The following is a 12,283-nucleotide window of genomic DNA, read 5'->3' on the forward strand; positions in this document are numbered from 1 at the left end:
TCACAGCTGCATAAGGATTTAAAAAAGGGGAGAGGGAGGGAGAGGGGGAGGGGGACTTTGAAGTAACAGGACTGAAAAGTTAATATAGCTCTTAGGAGCAGTCCAAAACACAGCCTGTATCCTTGAAAGTTTGTCATTGGCTACGTAATTTAATATCCTTTTTTATAAACATTCTATTTAAAGAGAGTCTATGAGGGAATGTTAATTTTTTTGATTTTTATCTAGCATTTTTCTTTTAAAATACACCTATGCCTCATATTTTGGTGTTAAATGAGAAATACAAAGTGACAATGCACTATTCTTAAAAGGTCAAGGTAAACCTGTTGTATAGCCTTCTAGGGAAGCAAAAATTTTTGCTTAAGCTTCAGCTAAAGGTACTTTTCTTCTGCACTAGCATGCAGCCATGATGAAAGATGATAACCTCCAACACAGTTAAAAGTATGACTCTCAATACTGATAGAAGCACTTTTCTTTGGTTCTAACAACACAATCAATGATAAAGGCAGAACTTCTTAACTTCTCATTCAAAGATATGATATTCAGGGCAGTCAGCCTGGGTGTTCGCCACCTATGTTATGAGCAGAAATGTTAAATCAGGAGCTTAATGCTTAGAGAGGAATTTCATTCACTGTAGAATTAGATATATGTAAGCCCTGAGGTTAATAAATGTTGGCACAGAGCTCCACATGACTCAATATACAACACGGTGCCTGGTAAAACCGTATGAGCAATTTCTTTAATATATAACATGCTTTTCCATTTTAGTATGCTTTATTACAACTGAACAAAAACGCTCTTTACTGTTAGTTGCTCTTTCCAAATGTTGTTGATTATATTTCTACCTATCTGGAATGATGGTGCAGCTCTCAGAACCACCTGGGTCTCCAGATTTTGGCCTAGATCTGCATAGCTCACGTCATCAGAAATTCAGCCGTCACTTCTTTTGGGGTAGTCATAGTAGCCACTGGTGGGACTCAGGCATATTTCTCCTCAATTAACATCTCCTTGATGTAGTTCTCCTACAGCCTGTTCCCTAAACCTCTTCATACTCTTTTTTTCTCTCCTGCAGCATCTCTACAATTAGTTATGTCTATACTAAAAGTACCTGTCAACTGTTTTTACCCTGGTTCTGATGCTGGTTCCTTCACATTTTACTAATGCTAAGAAGTGAAAATCTGAAACTTTGCAAAAGACAATACAGGCCAGTGAAACATCAACGTACAAGGAAGAGCATTAGGCTACTCAAGAATAAAGTCAAATTGTGAGAACTATTTCCTCCCATTCTTCCTTTGTTTAAATGCACAAATCCTCTCAGTCTCTCCCCCACCTTTGCTTTTGCTGCATCAGAGTAATACAAGCAAGATTAAGTTATTTCTTTGCTGCTGCTCCAGTCTAGGTTTTTCTGTGATTAGTGTATGAGACAGACTGCATTTTTTCATCAGTATGGTACTAAAAATAGAATTAATGCAACTACTCTGAGGTAATACGTTCTACTCTGTCTCCCTACTCCATTAAGAAAAAAAATGTTCTATCAACATCTCCACTGATTCTTACATGATAACTTAGAACAGATAACAGAAAAGAAGGCTTTACAATCTAGGTATGGATAAACACCATTTTCATATTATGAAAAAAATTGAGATGATAGTGTCAATCATATTTGTAAGAAATTCTCTGTAATAACTCAAACTTCATATAGAAATGTTCACTCACTTAAGCTATCACCTATATTAAAAAGGAGAGGAAAGTCTAATGGCAATGTTACCTAAATCTTCTCACATAAAATGATTACATATTTTAGGCAACAGCATTCACATCAAATGTAGCTAATGTTATCAGTTCTGGAATGAGGAACATTGCTTTCTTTGTCCCCATAAAAATTCACGTGAATCTGTCCTGTCTATAATATATGAGGAATAACTACACTTTGAGCTCTGCATTATGCTTAGCAAAGCCAGAAAAATAATTGTTTTATTTCATATTTAATCTGGCATTTTGTTTAGCTTCATATGTTATAAATTACATTCCCAGGTGGGACATCAACAGAATGCACCACTACAAGGTGGACTGGGATTAAAGTGACTACGATGGCTTTTCACCCTGTCTCTTGTCTAGTGATATTTACTTACACTTCCCGGAACTCATTGGTAAGCTGACCACGCTAACTGAGGAGAAGAGGTGGGACTGGTTTTTAAGAGATGTGTCAGTGGTAGTCAACATTCCTAAATAGGAACTAAGCACTAAAATAGGGATACAGGAACATAAATCACTGTGTAAATGACCATCTAAAAACCACAGTTTTAAAATGGCCGAAACATAACACAGACTCAAATCTAAGCAGCCATTGACTTTTCTGGCAGAACAGCAGCATTAAAATGGACATCTTTTCTACTGAAGTTTGGAGTGCCAGCCACAAAGACACCTCTGCCAAATCTCATGTGGACTTTAATCCTTCCACTGCCTTGGCCTGTTTGCTGGACATGCTGGTCTGTGCATGCAGCTCAGACAGCAACAGTTAAGTGAGCACAGCACCCATCCTCCCTGAAACATCCAGTTTCAGCTTCCAGTTCCTCCAAAACAGGGGAGGGCTGAGGAGCCTCCAGCCAGCTCATCAGTTCATCAGCTCTGTTGCTCAACTCAAGAAAGATCTGCAACCCAAGGGCACCAATGTTCTCTGGTCACAAGATAGTAATGCCGAGGCATGTAAAAAGCCATAACATTTTCTCCCCAATCTAGCTTTAGAGTGGAAGGAAGCATATCTTTCGTATCTGAATTTCTGAGAAAGGTTAAACAAACACATTTTTATTTTCCAGTGAATGGAAAACTATCAAGCTTGCCTGTGGTAAATACCAAGGAAACAAGACGCATTGTAAAAGTCACAGATGGGATAGTGTCACACAGAGTAGCAAACCAACACCAGCAACAGCACAACTGCTCTTCTTTCTCTCTCTCTCTCTCTCTAAAGGTCTCCCATGGCCACTGAATGGAGAGAAGAAGCTAAGCAGATAGAAATTCTCCAAAGTTTTACACAAAGTTGATAAGCAATTTTCTAAGAGTAGTACTTTGAAAATGGATACTGGTGTTGAAATATACTTGAATGCTTTCCATAATTGTGTAATTTAATGCTTGATGAGACCCAGTGGAGGGGGGGGGGGGAGGTGATAAGAGAAGGGAGGGACAAGAGAGAAGAAAGTACATCACTGATGGAGGTCCTAGCACCGTCCAAAACTTGTATCTGCCACCAAAGCACATTTTAAGTTGCAGTTCAAGCATCTTTAGCATGACCTGCTCAAACCAAAACTTTTCTGAGAAACAGAGTTGCTTCTTTCTTTCCTGCTGATTTTTCCCTCCAGTAGTATGGGGTACCAGTCTGGACTTGTATTTAATCAATGCTACCATGAGGTTACAGTGCAATACAGCACTATACTGTTATGACATATGAAATCTTTAAGCATTATTATGCTCAAAGTCTCATTTTCCTTTAACTCAGCTTAAGATTTACAGTGAAGAATCTTGCATCCAAATCTTATCTCTGCTACTTACTGCTATTACCATTATTAATGTGCCAATGCATACTAATTAACAGGATACCCCTTCCCTACCTTTTATCTTATTTCAGAAAAAGTTCATACAATGGAGAAAAGTTGCTTTGCTTAGCTATCTATTTGCGCAGAAAATCAGCTATTTACCCTTGAAAATGCTAAGCCTTACTTGATTTATGCTTTAGTCCTCTTAACAGATTACTTAATCTTTTCTGTGCATATCATCAGAACAGAAAAGCCTCCTCTTCTCATTAGTTAGATTGCTGAAATATTTGTTTAACCTATAGCTTAATACCACACAGCACCCTGAATTTAACTTGTTGCAAGATATTTAATACTAAGTTACCATCTTAAATGAGTCCTCAAGCTTAGAGCTTTGTATTTTCAACAGCATGATTTAGAGAGGAATTTATTCATTATGATATTTTGCTGAAGTGTCTCAGACTAATAGAGAAGGCTTTCTAAAGTTCTTGAGAAAAATTTCTCCAGTGTTTTCTATAGAGGGAAAATTAATGTTTACACATATCACAGTCAACATCAAAAGCATTCCTAAAGTCTTGGATTCTTTGTGTGTAACAAAAAGCTGCTAGAGACCACCATCAGCAAACATCTCCTGTGGCCAGTAATGCACCATGTATTGAAAGCACATCATGATGTTACATAGAATCACAGAATCAGTAAGGTTGGAAGGGACTTCTGGAGATCATCTAATCCAACCTCCCCGCTCAGCAGGGTCACCTAGAGCATGTTAGACAGGGTGGCATCCAGGCAGGCCTTGAATATCTCCAGAGAAGGAGACTCCACAACCTCTCCGGGCAACCTGTTCCAGTGCTCTGTCACTCAATGACTTCTGATCCTTACTATATTTTCCATTGATGCACAAGATGACTTGTGAATCCACAAGTGAAGAAATTCCCCCTCACGTTCAGGCAGAACTTTCTGTGCTTCAATTTCTGCCCATTGCTTTTATCTTCCTTTCAGATAAATAACAGTTCAACTCGTTGTAGGTTTCTGCTTAGAGATACTGTAGTAAATAAACAGAAAGAAGATTAATCATATTTAAATAACAATAAAAATAGATACCCTATCGATTTCCAATTTCATTTCCACAAAACATCCCCAGGAGCTCTGCAAGTTAAAGATTCAAACAAAGGAAGGATAAAAGGAAGGACAGACAAACCCAAACATTTTTATACATTAGCTACACTTGAAATTACTTGCTTTTTGTAATAACCTTTAATATAATGCCTTATTCCATCATTCATGATGTAGACATCGTGAATTTGCTTGAATCTAGATAAATTGAATGAGGACTCAGAAAATCTGGGGTCATCAGCTTAATCACACAGCTTTCACCGCCCAGACATAGGTAGATCATCTTCAGTGTTCCTCAATTTCTTACTCTATTTTATATTAATGCTTTATTATTTCACATTGTCTTTATTCTTGAAAAAAAACTATGACAAGTACTGACTTAGACCAGAGACTGTAGAAAGTGGCAGCTTTTAATACGTAATATGCTTTTTATACTTCTCCGGAAACTCAGAAAGTGAACTTCTACCTCCTAAAATGCTGACACTTTTCCCATTGCCAGTCAAATTACTCATGAGCATGTACCTTTGCATGCACACTATGTGACATTGCCAGAAAGTTACAAGAGAGAGGACTGAAATGTCTACGAAAATTGAAGCAATGCTATTTCCAGACTCTTATGCTTACACGTTTTACTACATCCTCATTAAATAATTTTATATTCTTTTGGCACAGGGTCTGCATGGCTACCAGCAGAGGCTTTGGATCTAGAAATCTATAGCATGTGCCTTTGGAAGCTGAGCAAATGGAGAAACAGATCTCTGCAAGCTACTACTACTGGACAGGTCAGATAAAAGATTTATATGGCACATTTTCTGGAGAGCTGTCCAGATGCTGGATAGCATGTTTAACCTACAGCTATTAATAAATAAATCCTCAAAGTACTTAGATATCTAATACACTGATGCTTTGAAAAACATCTAAAGGTTACTGAGTTTTCACTTATGAATCTTTTTTGCTCATATTAAACAATTGCAAATGAAGAAGCTTTAGAAATTCAAATAGATCAACTAACTAGTGGTGCAATAATATATATTTCCTGTCCACTTCACTCTTAATCTTCACTTCAGGTCATAAACAAAGCATTTTCTTTCAGATGCCTAACCAATCCATCCCTATTTGAACTGAACTGATGACGTCTGTTCAATTTTTGGCAGCTCTGTTTGTAAACAGCAGAAGATATCACTACCAGCAATCCTCACATAGGAGGATGGCAACTTCATCAGCCACAGGGACTTCATTCACATCTATCTCCTGCCAACAACATAAAGTCCTGGTTCACTGCTGGGACATATTGGAACGTGAGAACAGCTGAGGCAACACCAGTTTGTATGAGTTCCCTGAAAAGTAACAAATATCCATATACAAGCCAATCTGACACATAAAATATGGATTTACTCATCGTTAAATAGACGCTGACCAGGATCTGTACTCTTTTCACAGAAACCTGGGAAGCCCAACCCAACAACAAATGTTAAAGTTAAAATGTCATATTTGAGAAATATATCACTCAATAACAAATTCTAATCATGAGTAATAGAAGTCTAAGTATACAGTAACTCAGCACGCTTCAGACAATGATTTCACAATAGATTTCCACAGAGCATCTACTATAACAATTCCAGAGATTAACATTACAGAGATGTTCCTGCTGCAAATTTAAAAGATGAGTTGCAAAGATTTACCCAGGAAAATACAGGCCAGTCAGCCTCACCTACATCCCTGGAAAGGTGAGGCAACAGCTCATCCTGGATGTCATCTCCAAGCACATGAAGGAAAAGGTGGTGGTCAGAAGCAGTCAGCATGGATTCACCAAGGGAAAATCATGCTTAACCAATCTGAGAGCCTTCTGTGGTGGAAAAACTGCCTAGGTAGATGAGGGGAGAGCAGTGGGTGTTGTCTACCTTGACTTCAGCAAGGCTTTTGACAGTCTCCCATAAAATCCTGCTGGGCAAGCTCAGGAAGTGCAGGCTAGATGAGCGCACAGGGAGTTGGCTTGGGAACTGGTGGAATGCCACAGCTCAGCGGGTTGTGATCAGTGGCACAGAGTCTAGTTGGAAGTGCGTAGCTAGTGGAGTTCCACAGAGGTCAGTACTGGGTCCTGTCTTGTTCAACTTCTTCATCAATGACCTGGACAAAGGGACAGAGTGCCTCCTCAGCAGGTTTGTTGATGATATCAAACTGGGAGGAGTCACTCATACCCCAGAAGGCTGTGCTGCCATTTAGAAAGAACTCAACAAGCTGGACGGCTGGGCAGAGATGAACCTCATCAAGTTCAACATGGACAAGTACAGAGTCCTGCACCTGGGGAGGAATAACCCCAGGCACTAGTACAGGCTGAGGACTGACCTTCTGGAGAGCAGCTGTGCAGAGAAGGACCTGGGAGCGCTGGTGGATGACAAGTTGACCATGAGCCAGCAATGTGCCCTTGTAGGCAAGAATTCAGCCCACGATACTACTGAAATTAGGAAGAGTATTGCCAGCATGTGGAGGCCCCTCTGCTCAGGGGGGCCTCATGGGAGGCCACACCTGGAGTACTGGACTCTCCCCAGTATAAGAGAGACATGGAGCTACTGGTGAGATTTCAGCATAGGGCTACAAAGACAGTCAAAGGACTGGAGCACCTCTCCTATGAGGAAAGGCTGCGAGAGCTGGGCCTCTTCAGCCTGGGGAAAAGACTACTGAGGGGGGAATCTTATCAACGTGTATAAGTATCTGAAGGGAGGGTGTCAAGGGGATGGGGCTAAACTCTTTTCAGTTGTCCCATGTGAAAGGACTAGAGGCAATGGGCAGAAACTTAAACACAGGAAGTTCCACTTGAATATAAGGAAGAACTTCCCTGTGAGAGTGACAGAGCACTGGAATAGGTTGCCCAGAGAGGTTGTGGAGTCTCCTTCTCTGGAGATATTCAAGGCCTGCCTTGCTTGATAAGGGGGGCTGGACTAGATGATCTCCAGGGGTCCCTTCCAACCTCAACCATTCTATGATTCTGTGAAATTTAGAATAAGAAGTGAGGTCTTACTGAAATATTACAATTAATTTACAGAGAAGGCTTGTCTAATGATGGAACTACAATAGACAGTGATCAATACGGAACCATAAATAATTCTATAACATTAGATATTTATTTGCTTGATGTGAAATCAAGTAAGTGAAGGACAATCAGAACTAACAACTTGCTAACAAATCCATCTTCTAGAAAAAAATATCGTATATGCAGAGGTTAAATATATAGCAGTTCACCAGAAAAGCAAATCTCAATGCACTGATTATGTCAAAAAAACCCTATAATCTTATAAGACATAAGATTATAAGCTTATAATCTTACCCATTGTTGGTTTTAGATAGCCTCTGAATGTGTAAATTAAAACATACATCAAAACATTTACCTCAAAGATATACGGATTGTTCTACATGCTTACTCTTGGCCAAATTCTGCTTCTCTTAGAGCCAAGCAAAACAAAATGAAACACAAAACAATCCTACAGCTCATACTTCAAAATAGTTTTGAGCACTATAATCATAAGCATTAAGACTTCGTTATTGATAACAAGTCTTACTATTACTTTTGAGCTGACCAGTGAGTTTACGTGCATAAAATTTCAAATCTATATCTTCAGTAGAAAGTATTAGGCCTCTTGTTTTTGTTAAATACAACAACCAAGTGGAAGAGCAGCTGATCTAATCTTTTTTTCCTTTCCCTGCTTCATCCTATGCATTGTCATTAAATACTAGTCACATTGTTTTCAATCAGTACAGAAACAGCTAAGGGATGACTATATCTCTAAACAGACAGAATAAATCCTTGGGTCAATGTGCAACATGCCAGTTTCCTGCTGTTTCAATTGTCACTACCCCACTGTCGGACACTGGGGTACCTTCCAACAGCAGAGCACATATGCCACCAGAAGGTTTAAAATAACTTCAGAAAATGTGAATGAAACACACACACACAAATCATGCTCCTTCAGATGATAGTCTAAAAGTCTTTGTATGGCACATTGACTCTATGCAAATTCAACCTCTTTGTACATCAGTACTACCACCACAACTTACCAGCCCAATCATTTTTCTCCATCCTTCAGATTTTAGGATGAGAGAGGGAAGAATCTCCCTTGACTGTGAAGTGTTATTACAGAAAGGCTAGGTGGAAATGGAATAAACATTGTCATTCAATTATCCTAAGTATTCTAAATGGCAAAAAGGTAGTAGTAAAAACCATCACACACCATTAAAGAATTCATGTTTCTTTGCAGAAGTCTACAATACCTTTTCATGCTGTTAAGCTTCCAAAAAAAAAAAAAAAAAAAACCAAAAACAAAAACAAAAACCAAAAACAAATAAGTCCACAGAAAAACAATCAGCTCTATTTCTCAAATAACACACAAAAAAATTGATTGTCAGGGAGCGAGGATATACCACGCACTAATAGTTTCTCTACATAATGGTAAAGTGTAGAATTACATCACTCTACCTGAACAGGTATCTTTCCACACACACTCCACTCCCTATGATATTTTCAGATATAAAGAATTAGATATGCACACAACATTTTTCTCAAAAACACTAAGTATACACCTCCCCCCATCAGGCTGTACCAGGGCATCATAGGGCAATCTTTTAGGGCATATCAAGCAATCAGCATCATGCTTCTGATTCCTCAGGCATAGCTCCTCTCTGGCAAGTCTTTCTAACATAGAGACACAACCTTAATATTTTTAGTAGCAGCTTCACAGTACAGATCTTTTGCCCCCTCTCTTCTGCCATTATGTTGTGAAGAAACAAGTTAAAATAAAGAGAACATCCTTAAAATTGCAGAATCAGCTGAACTCAAAAAACTCATCCACTTACACCCCTGGCACCCAGGTGAATGTCTAGTCACAAGGAACAAGTGTAGCTTAGCCCAAATAAGATGATGCCATAGTCCTACTTCCAGCCAAAACTGACTTCACTGCACCCTTCTCTCCACATTGTCACTTGTGAGTCATAACATTACTTATGCAGTAGTACAAGCTTGCCCAGAGATGCCTTCACCTTCCTTCTATTGCTAAGATCCTTGCGATAGAATTTGTCCAGCTTATTCTGATCCTTAGCAGAGAGCAAGATAATCATTTTAAGGTTGCACTGTCTTCATCTTCAGCTATCCTAATTTCAGCTCTACAAATGACAGGTAAAGGGGAGAAGATAAAGGCTTAAGTGATCACCTTGAGTGATACTAATTTTGTTTTGGCTTCCCTCTTCAGCTTCATTAATAAAGTCTAATGATATTCATGATATTTGAGAAGCAATTACTATTGAGGATTCCATTCACTATCAAAATAAGCATTCTCTCAGGCTTTATTATTCCTTCCTAAAAAGGAATTATCTAACTAATTTCATGACTGTAGTGAACCTTTTACTCACAGAAGAACCCCTACTTTTCTGTCTCTCAAGGCAAAGGTCAAGATTTCATTCATCCAAATACACCAGTTCATTAATTTTAATCTATTTTTAAATCAATGGTTTTCTATCCTTCATTAGCTTACCAGCAAACATACCAGTTCTCAATCACATATGCAGAGTATTAGCAAGAGTGTTTGTGAAACTGGAATTTGACATTTGAATATCACCCATAGGCAAGAACACAAGAAGTCTTGAATTAATACAAACAAGTGAAGTCACACATTTTGATGTCTAGTGATGTTCTGTAGTGAAGGAGAAAAAAAATCTCTACTCAGTATTAACTCAGTACTAAAGATACTGCTGCCAAAAAACTACTGAAAGTGACTCTGCAAAAGACAGTAGCTTCATGTGCCCAAAAGATGATAGCCATATCACTAACCAGCCATATGAAGCACTACAGCTGTTAGCCCAAATGATCTACCTCAATCATAAATGAAGATATCATGGTGTATAAAGAAAAAAAACTTTTGTATTCAGGAGTGGTATGTGAGTCTTCATCCTAATTATCATCATTCCAAATAAACCTGCAATTAGCAGTCTTGCCAGGACACTGCTATTTCCAAAAGGCAATTATTTCAGGTAACAGTGAAAGGGTTGTGTGTGTGTGTTGGGGGGGGTTGAGAAGGGGGTTTGTTTGTTTGGGTGTTTTTTTTTTTTTTTTTTTTTTTTTTTTTTTTTTTTTTTGCTGACCTTACTTTGCTTCTGTATTGTTATTTCAGTATTCTTTTCATGGCATTTCTATTCTTTTCAAGAATTTTATCAAAGTATGATCATGTCTTAGCACTGGTTTCAGTTTTACTGATGAATGCCAAGATGCCTTCACAGTTGAGGCATATATACCTCTTTTCACAGTGTGTGCAATTATTCTGCTTATAACATATGGTGAGGGCTCCTTTTCTCAACCAGGTTTTCAGTTAAGCTCTATCTTCATAGACTTTCTAACTTGCTAAACAAATATCTGTCAACTCTTAGCTTACAGGAGTGATGAGTATTTACAGGGCCCATAGAACTTTGGCACAATTTTATCTCTGCCTCTGGCAAAATCTTTGTTCATGTGCATCACGATATCAGGCTTTTTCATATTATGGTCTCTTCCAAGTTTATATCTCATTTCAGAAGAACTATCCAAATGTTGAAGTTCTGTGTCAAAGCACACCTTTCAAAAAATCTAAAGGTCACATTGCAGTTTTAATGAACTTCTAAACCCAAAGCAATCAGAAAATGAAGAACAGTGAGTATGGAGTATGCAAAGTTTAATAACAATCCTCAGATGACAGTGAACCCACTACGACATGATCATTACATCACAGAAGATGCATTATATGTTTGGTGCAGAACAGTGCGTTGGCAAGGCTGACACTGTGCATTTGTTTCAGCTCCTTTGCTGGTACTCCACAATCCTGTTGTTTCTAGTTGATTTGGCATTGATCTTACCCTGGCATTTCTATGGCAAAAATTTGGCTTTGCTGTAACAGCTTAATTCTCATTCTCTTCTATAACAAAAACAGACCAAGATATGCCCGGTGTGCTCCTGGACTTCTTACCTGTCAAGACTCCACTTCCCATTCTGAAGTGCTACATGCTTATTTTATTTCCTCTCTGCAAAAACAGTTGTACCTAGAAAAAAAAAATCACAGGAAAACCTATACTCAAAGAAGCTTTCACTAAAATGAAGTGTGAATTCTTCCTGCCAAATCTCTGAACTTTGGCTGGGCTGAGTTAGTCACAGCTGTACCTGGCCTGTCCAGGACTCAGCTGCAGCAGCTCTTCATGGTGTGAAACAGCCCCTTTCATCTCCAGGCTGCTTCATCTCTACATTATCTACTGTCCGACTCCATGAGGAATTTTCTTAAGGCACTTTCTCTGTCAGTATGGTATTCATAGTGACAAACCCTCATTTTGTGCCCAAGCGAGTTTGAAGCTGCAAGGCTGGGGAATCCAACTGACTCACAAAGTTAGCAGCCTGTCAAGAGCCTTACACAAGAAACTTGAAGCCCCGTATATCTTTTTGCTATTTTATAAGCTATGTTAACTTTTTTTTTCCCCAGAGTGATAATTTGCAGCCCATGCAGCCAGAAGTCAGCAGCTGAGTACAGCCATAAAAAAAAAAAAGAGAGAGAGAGAGATCTAACATGTCACACTTTTGCTTCTGCCAATCACACTTTCTTCATTTCTTTATCCCACGTCTGTCAGAAACAAACCACTAA

This window comes from Rhea pennata, chromosome 2 (assembly GCF_028389875.1).
Source record: "Rhea pennata isolate bPtePen1 chromosome 2, bPtePen1.pri, whole genome shotgun sequence".
Classification (NCBI taxonomy): Eukaryota; Metazoa; Chordata; class Aves; order Rheiformes; family Rheidae; genus Rhea; species Rhea pennata.